Consider the following 14,012-nt stretch of genomic DNA (forward strand, 5'->3'; position numbering starts at 1 on the left):
TCCCTTCTTGTTTCTCCCTTGGACAAATAGGTAGACTTTGAGTCACATGTTATTGCAAGGGTTTATAAGGGTAATTGAGCATAGATCGCTGTAGAAAAATCCCTTTACAAAACCAACTAGCTTGGGGAAACTGGAGGTATTCCAGGAGAAAGTTCTCTTAGCTGTGTGCCTCTCTGTTGGTTGTTTTTTTTTTCTTCCATCTGGTTTGTATTGGTGGCTTTTTTGAGCCCCTTTTCAGGTGCCGTGCTAGGGAGCCCCACCTTCCCAAGTAAAATGCCTTCTGGTGGGTTACGACCCATCTTCTCCCCATCATGTGACTCTCAAAACATCTCCTGCAGTGTCAACCCTCTAATTGCGCCGTGGATCACCAGAACAGCAATGTGACACACACACTTGTGCATTTTAGTCTGTGATACGGTTCTGCACGCTGCTGCCCTTGGCTTTGTGAGGGACGAGTGACCCCCAGACCATGATTTGGGAATTGCTTTTCTGCTCTTGAACTTTTTACTTGTTGGTGATAATGCACTTAGCAGTACCCTCTTAGTGGTCAAGACACTGGATTCTCCTTGGCCTTCCAGTTAGTGAGTTTATTATTCATGCAGGATTCCTACGTTAACTTTCTGGATTCCCAAGGATCCTCATTGTTTTTCCTTGCTTGCACGCATTGATCCTGCGCTCAGTTCTGGGAAGGATGCTCCAGTCTCACCTGTTTCACTCCTTCCCTCAGCCCTTTCTCTTCCTGTCATTGTTTTCCTCTGCCCCTGTTTACCACTCTTTGAAATTTTCCTTCCACAACTGATGGGGTTTTTTGTTGTTACATGAGAACACTGTGGAGTTTAAGAGGGAAAGGTAATTACTGTTTCTGTTCAAAACCTAGAAATCCAGCATCATGCAAGCTCTGCTGTGCTCCTAGCCTGCAAACAGGTGGAATGGATAGCCCCAGTCCATGGCAAGGGAAATCACCTAAAAGAAACCTTGTCAGGGTGCTCCTCTGGTCCTATAATGGCCCTCCTTTGTGCTGTGTATTTTCTTGTGGTGTAAGGTAGAAGGAAAGTGCTGGTTTTCCCATGCCCTTTTGTTTTCTTGAGAGCTAAATTCAACTGTGGCGGAGACCTTGCATAACTCCACCAACTGTGTGAGGCCTGCTATTGTAGCGGCTTGCTCGCTGTTGGTGCTGGTGCAGGAGAGCTCTGGGTTATGCCCCCGACTTTGCTGACTGCTATGGCACTGCACACGTGCAGCCTGGGGCAGACTTTGGCCTGCCTTAGATAGATTTGATTCTGTTCTGGAAAAGGTACATATTTTTAAACATCAGGAACGGACAGCTGCAGGCCACGGAGGTTGTATTGAGTGTTTGCTCCTAATTATCTCAATGAAAAGATGTGGTAGGGGCTCTGATTGCTGGGTTCACTCTTAGCTGCACAGAAGATAAATTGCAGGCGTTGCCCAAGGCTGGCGCAAGCCCAGGGACAGAGGGTTCGAGCAGACCTTCTGCTGCTCTCTTGATGGAGAAGAAGGAGCCAAATGGCCAGCACATGGCCTGCCCTTCTCGGCACAATGGGGTGGGAATCACAGCAACTGCCCAGAGACAAGCATTAGCTCACCTGAGGGAAGATACAGAGAAGCAGAGAGGGAAATCGGAGATTTTTTTTGTAGTTCATGTGTACATCTGCTGTCTCTCCTCCCACCCTTCCGCTCTCCTTGCAGCGGGCTTGAAATTGAGTTTGATGCATCGTTTGACAGACTAGTCCTCTGTGCTGAGACATGTGAGTTATGTTGTAACATGAAACCATTTTCTATTACAGTATCAGGAAAGACAGGCTGCCTTATATTGTTGTTTTTATTTAGTATTCAGAAACCATTGTGAACATATAATCAGTTTCCTGGCTTTTTTTGTTTGTGTTAGCAGTTTGTATAATTGCATACTAGTTTATATTTAACAAGGTTATCATTAATGTGGTTTGGGTTTGTGCTTTATGTGTATTCACAAGAAACAAGCGATACAAAAAAAGAACATGGAGCTTCTAGCTGTTCGGAGGCTAGTATGTAATTATATGTAAATAGAAAAAAACCCGCTTGTTCAGAAGTCAACTTGTTGATGCCAAAGGCTCCTGTCTAGTGCAGAAGGAATTTGTCTCAGTTTTGTGGTGAATGGGTGGCTGAGGACACAAGGCTACTGGAAATGAGGGCCAGGTTCTGCCAGGTTTTCCTTCACATCAAACTGTAATTCATTTTAATAGCTTAATCTTAAATTAGCTCTGTGGAACAAGATTTCAGCAACAACGCTTTAAGATCATTTCAGATCCTGGAGGTTAGGTGATGGTCCCAGATACTTGTTTTTATGTATGCCTAGAGTTCTTGTTGCCATAGTTTTCTTTGGGAAAAATATTGCTGTTTCCATACCTGAGGTTTCGTTTTCTACATAAGGCCTTTTCCAGTGAGCCAGGTGGTTAGAATCAAGCACATGCTTTTTTGTGTTGGGGTTTGTTTTTTTTTTGCTAAGGAAGCAAATCAGTGATTGGATTTGGAGTTTAAACATCACTTACAGTTGCATTTGTCTGTGTCGCTGTGTCAGGCTTGAAGGCAGATGGGCAGGAGAATTCCTTCTGGGAGCAGCTGGTGCCGGGAAGGAAGCAGAGAGGACTGTCTGCTGAGTAATCGCTGAGGGGGAGGTCCGCTCAAAAGGACATCTAAGTTGTCGTGGTCCAAATAGATTTATCTTCAGAATTCATTGAACTACAAGACAAATCTCGTTTCCTGAGTAATTCTAAAATTAATTTATTATTAGTAAAGCTCAGTTTGTTTCTACCCATTAGAAAATACAGAGCTGCATATGGCCTCAGTATTCATCTTCTGGAGAGGTGCAGTGAAGGGGGATACTGGAATGGTTGACTTGCCTGGCTTTGGTACGGCTCATGAAGCGCGATGGGTTGTTAGTGCTGGAGGAAGCCTCTGGGATGTTGTTGAGGAGCTGAATCCCACTGTTTAGTTTCATGGCAGAGGGCTGAGATGCCAGAACCCAGTCCTCCGCAGCCTGGGGTGGGTGGGCAGCGCAGGCTCAGCTCACCACCCAAGATGCCTCCAAACTGAAGACACTGGAGTCGAGAGTCTCTCAGAAATAAGTATCTCGCAGGCAGAGTCCTGAAAGAGGAGCAAAACAAAGAGCTGGGGGCACCGTCCACCCTGCGGGGTCATCCCAGCATCAGGACTTGGCTTGTGAGCTGCTGGAAGCACATTGGACCTTTTGTGTGTGATGGAGACTCTGCTCTTCACTGAACCTAAAGCCCTTCAGGCAGCCCGAGTTTCAGAATGATGTGTACAAGAATAGCGTGAAAACAGCAATTTAATGGTCTGAGAAGTGAATGGGAAGTGCACATGCTGAACGAAGTCTTTTCATAGGTGTGTAACCTTGTATACCACTGATGGTTGCTGTCTCTAAAGAAGGGATGCTTATTGACTTCAGCTGTCACTTCAGGAGGCTAAATGGCCTTTTTATGCCACCCTGAAGAGGGGGACATTCAGCGGGGTTAAGACACAGGTAGCAAGGGATGTTTCACAGGTTGCGCCAGCATCCTGCTACATCTTTTGGGGCAGGTCCCTCACAGCCCATTTTCAGTGCTACAGGCCCTGTGTAAGTCGGTTGTCCCCCAAGCAAGCGCTTGCAGTTCCCATGCACGCAGCTTGCAAGCTCCTTCAGGAGTCTTGTGAGGGACACTGAGCGCACCGGTGTCCCTTAGCACGAGCATGCTGAGAGGCTGGGTCCTCACCGTCAGTTTGAGGTGTGCAGGAGTGGTCACTGACTGCCGGTGGGCTTTCTGAGCTGTGCGTGTGCCAAGCTCGGCCAGCCCCACACCCACGCTGACCAGCATCCATCACCGTTGGTCTCTGCCAGCCTTTTCCCTTGTTTGGGGCACAGGTTTGAGCTTCTCTCCATTGCTTCCTTGAAACTTGTGGAAATGTAGTCATCTTCCAGGTGTTACTTGAAGTTGACCAATGCTTCAGAAGTCACTGCAATACGACAATGCAGAGACAGATGGACAGCATAGATGCATCACTCTTGTTCCCTTAATACACAAAGTTTCAAGAAAAAATCCCACAGACGTTTGTTCTGGCTTATTTTAAGCTTTTATTATACTACTGAGCAAGCATCTCTGGCAGATAAAAAAGGTGATATTCATCAGATAATGAAAAAAACCCTTTGCTGTCAATTCTGAAGAGGAGCTGGGACAGAACGTAGTGTTCACGACTACTATGGAATTCATTAGACATCTTCACAGAGGGACAGAGGGTGAGAGGGAGCTGACTCTGCCGAAGCCTCAGGACTCAGCTGGTTTCAGAGTGAGATGGCTGATAACATGCAAAAAATTGTTTTTGTGTTGGCTGCCTCAACTGGCCACCAATTCAAAGCTTTCTAGGTCCAACCCTGCCTCAGGAATTCCCGGGGTTATACTGCTCAGGTGCCTAGCTGGTAAGTGGTGACCCCTCATTAGCTATCAAGAGAGCAGAGGAGTGAGACGTTTCAGCAGGTTTGCTTATGTGGTCTGTGCATTTCCATTACGTGATTTTTCTTTTCACCCTTTTCTTTACCAGCAGAGCTCCTATGCAGGCAGCCAGACCGGCCCTTTTCCTTAGGAGCCTGCTACACAGCTTTCTGCTGCACAATACAGCTGCAAGCGTCTTGACATGATGAAGATCGGTAGTAACCATGTGAGTCACCAGGCCTCCAGACCATCACAAAAGCATAGTTTGATGCTAGATAGATAGGATAATGACAGATCATAGTATGCTGACAGCTTTTGGATAGGAAGTATGCTTTAATCTGTAATTATTATGACTTTGAGAACTCTTCTGGTGGAGGATATAGCTTAGCTTGGAACAGTTCAAAACAGCTAAAACACAAATGTGAGATTCCCGGGTGTGCTCTCTGAAAGGAAAAAAAGCCAACCCTCTAGTGATTCTGTGGCTTCCTTGTTTTAAAGGGGTAAATCTCAGGTGGGCTGTCCAGATGCTCTGTAGAGTGGCGAGTGTGATAGGAGGTAAAGACAAGAAGCAGAACCAAATCCTGATTTTTTTAATTATTTTTTTTTACTACCCCCCCCAATTTCAGCTGTTCACAGTCTCTCAGTCAAGATCTCCACACACGAACATAAAGGCTCATCTTCATAATTTAACATGAAAATGCAGAAGTTTGGTTTTACATGTTGGGAATTCTGTACATTGAAACTTCAGTAGACACCAACTTATCCCATGATAAATATGGGAAATCAGATTCTATTTGAGCCATGCAAATATCCACGAAATTCACCTTTGGATGTACGCTAATACCTCCAAGGATGTAACCAGTCCTTTCTGACAAACACTCTCATCTATACCCAGAATTGCTGCTGATGGCTGTGGAACTGCCATCGAATACCAGGCTTAGCAATGCAGCAGATGCAGCGAGACACAGAGCTGGCTCTTTTCATAACCCAACTAAAAAACCCCTTGCCAGTTTGCTGTAAGAAGTATTATTCCTAGAAAATGGAAATGACATAATTTGGCATATGGAGAGTATGTCTCTGCCGGCCTGCAGTTTGCAAATAACATGCTGAGAAATTTAAGGAATGGTATTTGATTTCATAAGAAGGGCTTAGCAGAAGTTTTATTTGCTGCAAGGGTAGGGTAAAGAGCTAGGCAAATCAGTTAGGAGAAGAAAATTTCACCGGTGGCTGGAGAAAACATGATGGTGCCAGTGAGAGACTTCTAGGACTCTCAGGGTTTGCTTTTCAGGCTGTAATACGCAGATTTAGAGGAGTACATATTTAAGGAACTAGGAGGTTCCTTTACAGGGGCTACCGTGTTACATTCGTAGCAACTGCTTTCCTGCCATGAATGCTAAATGTATTTTCTGTTCTCATGATGTATTTCAAAGTCAACACTGCTCTTAGCAGCTGCATATCAGAGGTTTTGCCTAAGGAAGGTTTTCTATTGTGGAAAATTTAGAAGTGAATGAAAAGCAAAGCAAAGGCTACCTTCCTTTCTAGAAGTATTTTTTTTTAAAAAGCCTTTCACCCTATGTATGAATATAAAGGACAAGCACATGTTCTTAGCAAGCAGTTGTGTTTTCCTCCATGTTGTTATAGATTAGGTTAGCAATTTTGTGAAATTGAGGTTGGGGGAAAAAAAGATTCACTCACCACAACGGAAATGTGTTTTCCCCTGCTTGTCTTGTATGGCAGAGGAAAGTATGTCCTTTCTGACCCAGGATCCTGCAAAGCCTGAACTATACATTTACATATGTATGAAATTACTCAGTTAAATCAAGCACCAGTGTATATAGTTATGATAGTAAGTAAATCTTTGCAATAGCAGGGATTTTACTGTATAGTATTGGTGGGATAAAAAACAGAAAGCTAGATAACTTTATTTATAATAATTTTTCAGACAATGGATTGCATTTTGGTGCTCTTACAGATAACCATATTACAAAGGTAAATATGATTAGGTTTTCAAATCTACATGCTGTCAAGGCAAATCAGACATAGGCACATCAGTTTGTGGGTAAAGACATTCAAAAGAAGCATAAATTTTCCTGCAAAGAAAAAAAAATCCCCTGATTTTGTGTAACAGGAAAAATCTGTAAGGTGACATTATGCTGACTTCTTTCTGCACCACATCATGCAGCTGGAATTGAGGTGCATGGAACAAACAGGGATGAAGCTCTTCAGTTTGCTTTTCCCTTTCTCTGGGCTTTGTGTAGGATGTTAAGCACGAAGAAGTCAGCAGTGCCACTCGGTTGGCAGCCTGCTTGCAGGTAGCTGGTTTTTTCAGCCATCCATGTGCTGTCTGCTCCACGTGGCCTCGCCCATGACTGTTCAGGACATATCTGCACCTATTTTTTGTGTAGACACAAGGGACAGAGAAGTGATACCGGGATGCAGTGGTGGTGCCAGTGCAGCCTCAGCAGGTACCAACCACTAGGCACTGTTGCTGTCCTTGGAGTTGAGCTTGTGCCTTCTGCATGGGAACAGTCTCTCTGTTCTGTCCCCTCTGTGGGGCATTGCTTCAGGGTGGAGAAGGAGCCACTGCAGGTACAGGTTCAGCAACTCCCAGTAAGGAAAGTGGATGGGGAAAGATGCGGGAGGCTCCAGCGTTGCCACCATCGTTGTTTCTGGTGGGTCTGCCATGGGGTGGAAGTGCAGGGAGAGGTCCCAGCCCTCCAACGAGGTTGGATCACACAGAGGTTAATCTAATCACACAGGAAGGGAAGAGGAGGAGGTGAGAAGACCCTAAGCTGAGCTGTCGCCCTGTCCTACAGGAGGTGTACATACTGGCATGATGGCATGGATTTTAATTTCATCACGACGAAAGGGTCAGATGTTATTACCATTGCTTTTAACAGAGGTAACTCACAGCACTGGACCAGCCTGTTCCCCTCTGCAGCTGCTAGCAGAGAAGTGGATTGTAACCCCAGCGTGGTGGTGTGCCCTTTGAAGGGTGCAAGCAGCACAGCTTCGCCTGCCTACTTCAGAGGGAGATCTGCTGAATTTTAGTTCCCTGGGTGCATGGAGGGGGGAGAGCAGCGGAGAGCAGACCCTCATCACCCCAAGGACCTAGGATGCCTTCAGCACTTGGGGAGGACCGTTGTGTCACCTGGAGGGATGTCTGGTTTCATCCAATTCCCCCAGCACATGTAGGGATGGAGAAAGGGGAACCCGGAGATGAATGTCACATAAAGCCCTTTGCCTTCAGGCATGCTTGGGTCACATATATACATTTGTGTGTACACAGATACAGTCCATACCTACACTTCAAGAAGCTCTCCATATTCCTTGTTCACACTGACATGTTCTAGGAACCTGCACTTCCCGCCCCACTGTGCTCAGCCTGTCTGAAGGATGTCATATAAAGCAGAAGCTGGATGTCAGCTATGGTCTGAAATGTGTCTTGAAAACATCTTACTTTTTTTTTTTTTTTTTTTTAACTCACCAACTTTATTCCTTGTGTTTTGTCTGTCATACCCCTTTACGGACAAAATTTTTATTCTCTTGTTGCTTCTGCACTTATATTAGTACCTACAGATCCAACAGAAAAGGAGATTAATTTCCTCCTTTTTCGGTTGAGGTTGCAATCAGCTACACCCAGGCAAATGCAGGATGACAGAAGGATTGCCCACGTGTCTGTGGGGTGCGGTGGACTTGCATGGCAGGGAGTGAAGTCCTTGTTAGGTGACAGAGAGCTACATGAAAGTGAAGACTCCATCTTGATACCTGGGACGTGGGCAGTGTTGAGCAGCCTTGGTAGTTACAAGCAAACTTTGTAGTGCTCTGAATTTACTTAAGTGAATGATACTGCTTCCCACTGTAGAACACAGAGGTAGGTTTTGGGTAATAGGAAGAGAGGAAAAACAGCTTTCAGATGCTACAGTGCAAAGTATGGTTTAATCGCTTGGGTAGGTGAGTCGTGCAGGTGCTGGAGCAGGTTATGTGAAAAAGGCGTGGAAAACTCGCTGTCTGCTATTAATAGTCTCGGAAGCATGGTCTTTAAAACATAAAGGTGTAATTATGTTTTCTAAAATGGAGTTCACTTAACTTCCCGTCTTCAACCCATTGTGTATCTTCAGAACCACCTTAATTTTATGAGGCTGTTTTCTTAATGAAAGCAAAACTGCATTTGATTTTTAGTTGATGGTGTTTACTGTTTTGTAGAATGCCATCTTTTAGCATAACCTAATCCAGAAGAAGTGGCAGCTAAGAGGTCATTGCTTAAAAAGGCAGAATTATTTACAACAGAACACAAAGTGCCACTGTCAAATACCTCATTGTGACCTTTGAGATTTATTTGTAAAATCCATATTTTTCTGTGTGCATGACTTCCCTCAAGATAAAAAGCTTTTCTATTTCAGAAGGCATTCCAGGTACTGAGGTACTGCAGAACTCACGAACAGCCTCACAAATAGCAAGTGTCTGCACACATTTGTTTTAAGGAACAGACTTCATTGTCCAAGGTTTTTTGCTTCTGTTTGTTTTAAAGAGATTATTATAAATATTGGTTTCTTGTTTGTTCATTAGTTTCCTTATTGATGTAAGGCTATTCAAGTCAAAGATAGTGCTAGGGTGTAACAGGGAGCAGATTTTGAGCAAATGCATTTAAAAGTAAAAAACACAAATTGTAGGAATTTGTCAGCACCCTTAAATAGGCACTTCCAAGGCAGTATTATCTGTTGCTATCCTCATGCTCTGTATGAAGGTTGAATGGATGATGTGAACAGAAACGTGTATTTTCTTGCAGTGAGTTTGTGAGCTCACAAGCTTCCTTCTCCTGGAAGGATGTAGCCTTGCAGCAGGAGCAAGGATTTTTTTATGGCGTGGCACCGATGCTATGCTCAGTGCTGTACAAAATGTCGTTACTCCTCCATGTCCCTTAGGAGCTCAGCCCCAATCCCACGAACCGTTTTGTGCAGTAGGGCACCGCACAAGGGTGTGGGTTGTAACTGGAATTCACTCCCTTGGGGAGAATGGGGTGGGAGCAAAGAGGCTCAAGTGAAAGAGCCCTCGTGAGCCACTGTGTGTTTGCAAAGGTCGAGGCATCTGAAAATGAATGGGCTCTGAAATAATTGCAGGGTTGCTCAGGTACAAATGAGAACAGGATTAGGCCTGCCTCTTCTATTTTAGGTGCAGAGGTAATATTTTCAACCTGTCAAGCAATTGCATATCTTGAATATCTTACTGGATAAGTGAATGTGATATCAACAGTTGAGGGTGGCATGGTCTTCCATGTAACTGGCAGTTTGTCTTGCAGTTGTTGCAGTTCTCTGTTTTGTATGATCCCCAGGAATATTTCAGCATGGTCTTGTCTGGGTTCTTTTTGTGTGTGTCGTTTACATATGTTAGAAGAAACACAGCTTTTGAGAGGCTCTTGACCCTCACATCCATTTTCCCAAGATGTGGGGTTATGGTAATAAAGACTTGACTTCACTTCTCCAGTGTTTGTTCTCAATTAGATGTCAGTCTTGTGTTACTCCAGCTAAAGAGAGCAGAGCAGTCGAGCAATTCAAGCTGGGGTTTTTGAAAGAGCCTCTGAACCATGAATTTTGAGGAACTCTCTGAGCTCCTTTGAAAATCCTACTCTGCAAAGACAGCATGTGCTTTTCCTTTACGGGTTTTCACAAATTTTGCTTACCACACTGTCCAGACCTGCTCCCATTTGTATATTTGTCCTCACTGGCATTTTTTGGGGGAGCAGTTGACGTTGTTGTGGACTGTCATTGTGGTTCTGCTTTTATTGAAGCTTACAGCACACCTCTGGTTTGATCAGTGGGTCATAGAGCTTGCTTTGTGCTGACACATTAATAGAAATTGTCAAAAGTGTTCTTTATAAAACTTGAAATGTGACTTTGGAGGCCACAGCACTACTAATCCTTTGCATCTTAGCCTGTGGAGGGACATGGGCCATGAGAAGCAGAAAATTGAGGTGCAGGTTGTGCTTTTCTAACACAATGTGATTGTAATTGTCTGATCATTCTTCAAGCTGTTGTTTCCACAAGCTCAGAACGAGAGCAAAATTGGAATAAAAAGCCATCTCAAAGGCTTGGTCAGCTCCTCACATGATGTGCCCGTGCTGTGCTGTGGGGTGATGGCCAGTCCCGCTGGGCTGCACTCTTTCTTGTTTTGCATGAGCTGTTTAAACATCCAGTGCGCTGAAGCAAAGCTAAACAAGAACCACCGGTACTATGCATTATTTAAACGTGGAGCCTTTGTGAGAGAATTGGGCCTTCTCCGTCCAGAAGGGCCGTGTCTGTGTCAACAAGCAGCGTGGCCCAGCAGGAGCGGGTCGGCAGAGCCAGGAGCTTGGTGGTGAGGACCAGATGTCCACTCTGCGGACGTTCAGACCAGCTCTAGCCCGGACCTGTGCACGGGACACCCAGCAGTAGCTAGAGGACAGGCACTGTGCTCCTGCAGTGTGTCACCTGGCTTCTCGCCGTCGGAGGGGAAGCCTTCGTGCTCTGGGGCTGCTCCATGTTGCAAAGAAGAGGATGTCGTAAGTGGGCATAGTCGGGAGGCTCGCTTCAAAAGCGTGCTTCTGAGCCGAAGTCAAACACGGTGGAGATACTCCTGTAGAGTTTTGCTTCCCTGTTCTGGGACAAAAGGATTCATATTGAGCTAATTTAAATTTCTCACACCCTTCCTTCCACTTGGGTTAATACACTGTTTGTTTGACCCTGTGAATTCAGATGCCTTTTCCCTAGTAACTTCCATTGGAAATTACTGACTTCCCTCTTTCCACTGGGGGTTTTAAAAAGATTTTGTAGGGAAAACATATTTTTTTTGCTTGTTGAATCAGAGCACTGGGCATCTGTTTTCTTTTTACTGGTCAGTTGTGGCTTTCTAGATCTTCATTTCGTAATGTGGTAGATTCTGTGAAAATGGATTTTTTTTTATTACCGTTATTCACATTAACAGACATCTTTCCCATCTGTTTAGTGCAAAAGGTGGAACAGGAAAACCAAAGTTTCAAAATTCTGTATCACATGTTGATGGCAGTTTGTGAGCTTGATCAACACAGAGGTCTAATGTCATACCCAGCACTGTTTTACCCTTGCCCCATGCTGTTTTTAGATGCAAACATGCAGCGGCTGAGGAAGTAGTGGTTTCTGTTCGTGAGGTCTAGGGAGGAGGGTTCATTTCTTTAATTAAAAGAAAGAAAAAAAAACCACTCTTACACAAAGCATAGCTAATTTCACTTTCAGTGGAAGCAATAAGGCAAAATTTTGCCTGTGACTCCTATGTAAGTAGCTACCAAATGAGCCTCCGTGTGGGGTCCCACCTGAGATTTGCAAGGGGGAACGACACCAGGGTTTTGCACAGAGGTCGAGGGTTGTGCTCCTCCTCTGGCCCTGCCATCTGCAGCTCCTCACGTGCACGTTTGTCCTTCTCCCCTTTCCCAGCCAGATGCAGGCAGCATTTGGCAAACACATCTATGCATGTATCTGCTCTGACCCATCCAAGCACAAAGACATTCCCCTCTCCCTTCCATGTTAGACAAGCTCATTATTGTTCAGGTCTGAGGAGGCAAAGGATGACAGAACCAAAACAGCGCAAGTTTTGTATAATTTGGGTTTTTTCCTGCTGCTCTGGGGGCAGTGGCCCTTGTATAGCAGCACTTAATTCAAACTTCTTCTTCTGCAGAGACTTGCGGGGAGGAGGGAAAATGCTGCAGATGCTAGGGCAGTCGGAGAGATGACAGCAGAAGTGCATTTTTGGTTCCTTCACTGGATGGCTTCTTCATAAGGTGCTGCTGCTTCTAAAGGAAAAATAATAAGCCTTATATGCTCCTGTTTTCCAAATAGTGGTTAGCAGATCCTGCCGAAGAGAGGAAATCTTCCCAGTTCTTATCGCTCTGTCACAGGTAACCGAATGCTGCTCCATTAGCCTTTGCATCCCTAATTTTACTTGTTGAACTTGTACACATGGTTTCCCACTGTTGGGATCGAGTATCCCAATTACCACTGCTGGGAGCGCTGCTGGCTGCCCCGCGACAGTGCCTGTGGGAGAACCTGAGCATTGGCTGTGGGAGGAGAACCTGAGCATCCGCTGCAAACCCCTGGTCCGCTCCCTTCCCTGCAGCCGCCGCCTCCTTACACCTTCTTGCTCTGGAAAGCTTCACCATGGACACACAGATTACTTGACCATCCCATTTCTTGCTGGCATTGTTCTTGCAGTCTGCAAGGCTGTGTAGTGCCTGTTGGAGCATGGTGAGGTGGCTGGGGCTGTCACTGTGAAGGCTTTAGATGTGCTTTACTTCAAACAATAGCTGTATGTCCACATTATATTTGTCCTTATTAGTACAAGCAAGGATGTTTATTCTGTATTGATAGCTGTATTTATTCTTTATGAGGTGCAGGGATAAGTTTTTCCAGTTGCTAAAACACAGGGTTTTTTCCTGTCTAGAACTGCAGCGGTTCTATTTCCAAATTTGGTTTTCAATTTTTTTTTCTTAAAAACTTTCAAAGCATGGTATGCTTGTTGTGATTAGATGCAAAATTAGTTCAGGTGTAAAAAAACAAGGGGAAGAATTGGCAAGGGGAAATAGTCAGTCCTAGGGCCGCTTTCTCTGTACCCCTTCTGGCTAATACAAATACGGAGAAATTTTTGTATGCAAGCAAGTTCAAAAGGATGCTAAACAGTTTGTCTTCATAGGTTGTAGTATTGTCATCAGGATACTATTTTCTGTGTATTACTTACCCAGATACTACTTTATTATAATTTGAAAGCTTTAAGGTACCAAAAATGTGCTACAAAAGTGTATGCTTCCTGAGCTCCTAGTTAAAGCCAAACGGAAGAGATGTGTATTTACAGATAATAAAATGTATTGTTTTGGGGAGGAATATTGTTTCTTTATTTGCCTGTCTGATATCCTCCTTGGAAGATTAAGTATTTTGGCAGCAGCTTTGTGGTCTATACCCTGCTTGCTTAATATCTGTCGTAAAATGATGTAACTGGTTACTGGCACAGGTAAAACTTGAGCTTGTGTTCAGTGGTAGGGTATTGTAAATGGGAAACTGTTGTGTATACATAATCCCATTAGGCAATATTGTTCAAAATCCTTTTTTTTTTTTCTTTCCCCTCTCACAACAAAGCTCCTAGGTCTGCGCTGAAGTGTTTTGTGACACATTTTTGAATGGGCCTTTTGCCCTGCTTTCAGTTCTTTAATACAAGAAGCTTTACCAGGAAACAAGAATCTCTTTCTTCTCTGTGTTTTTTCAGCTTGGGGCTGTGATGCTGAATATGCAGACAGACACACAAGTCAGATGATCTAAGATGTGTAATATTATAAGGTTAGCCATTTCACATGATAATAATTTAAAATCTGTATCAGACTTGTTAGGTTTGCATTTAATGTCTATGCCATCTAAATATCTTAATCCTTTTAAAAGATAGTTTTTTGTGTGTTTTCACAACTCCCCAAGGCTGTTCTGAAGTAAGTCTTCCTTGCATTACATTAAGTTGCATCTTTTGAAAGAGGCGATTAGT

The 14,012-nt window shown here is 44.3% G+C and overlaps 1 protein-coding gene across 2 annotated transcripts in view; it reads left to right on the top strand.

The window, feature by feature from the left end:
- Positions 1-14,012, top strand: part of CABLES1 (Cdk5 and Abl enzyme substrate 1) — a 76,093-nt gene that overhangs the window by 1,547 nt on the left and 60,534 nt on the right. The window contains exon 1 of one of the 2 annotated variants that reach the window (XM_075023121.1): positions 12,368-12,387. The exons of the other annotated variant lie outside the window; for it this stretch is intronic. The gene's annotated coding sequence lies outside the window, so the exon portion shown is untranslated. Of the gene's footprint in view, positions 1-12,367; positions 12,388-14,012 lie in introns of those variants that run through there. 2 annotated transcript variants of the gene reach the window in all.

Source organism: Buteo buteo, chromosome 3, assembly GCF_964188355.1.
Source record: "Buteo buteo chromosome 3, bButBut1.hap1.1, whole genome shotgun sequence".
NCBI classification, from domain to species: domain Eukaryota; kingdom Metazoa; phylum Chordata; class Aves; order Accipitriformes; family Accipitridae; genus Buteo; species Buteo buteo.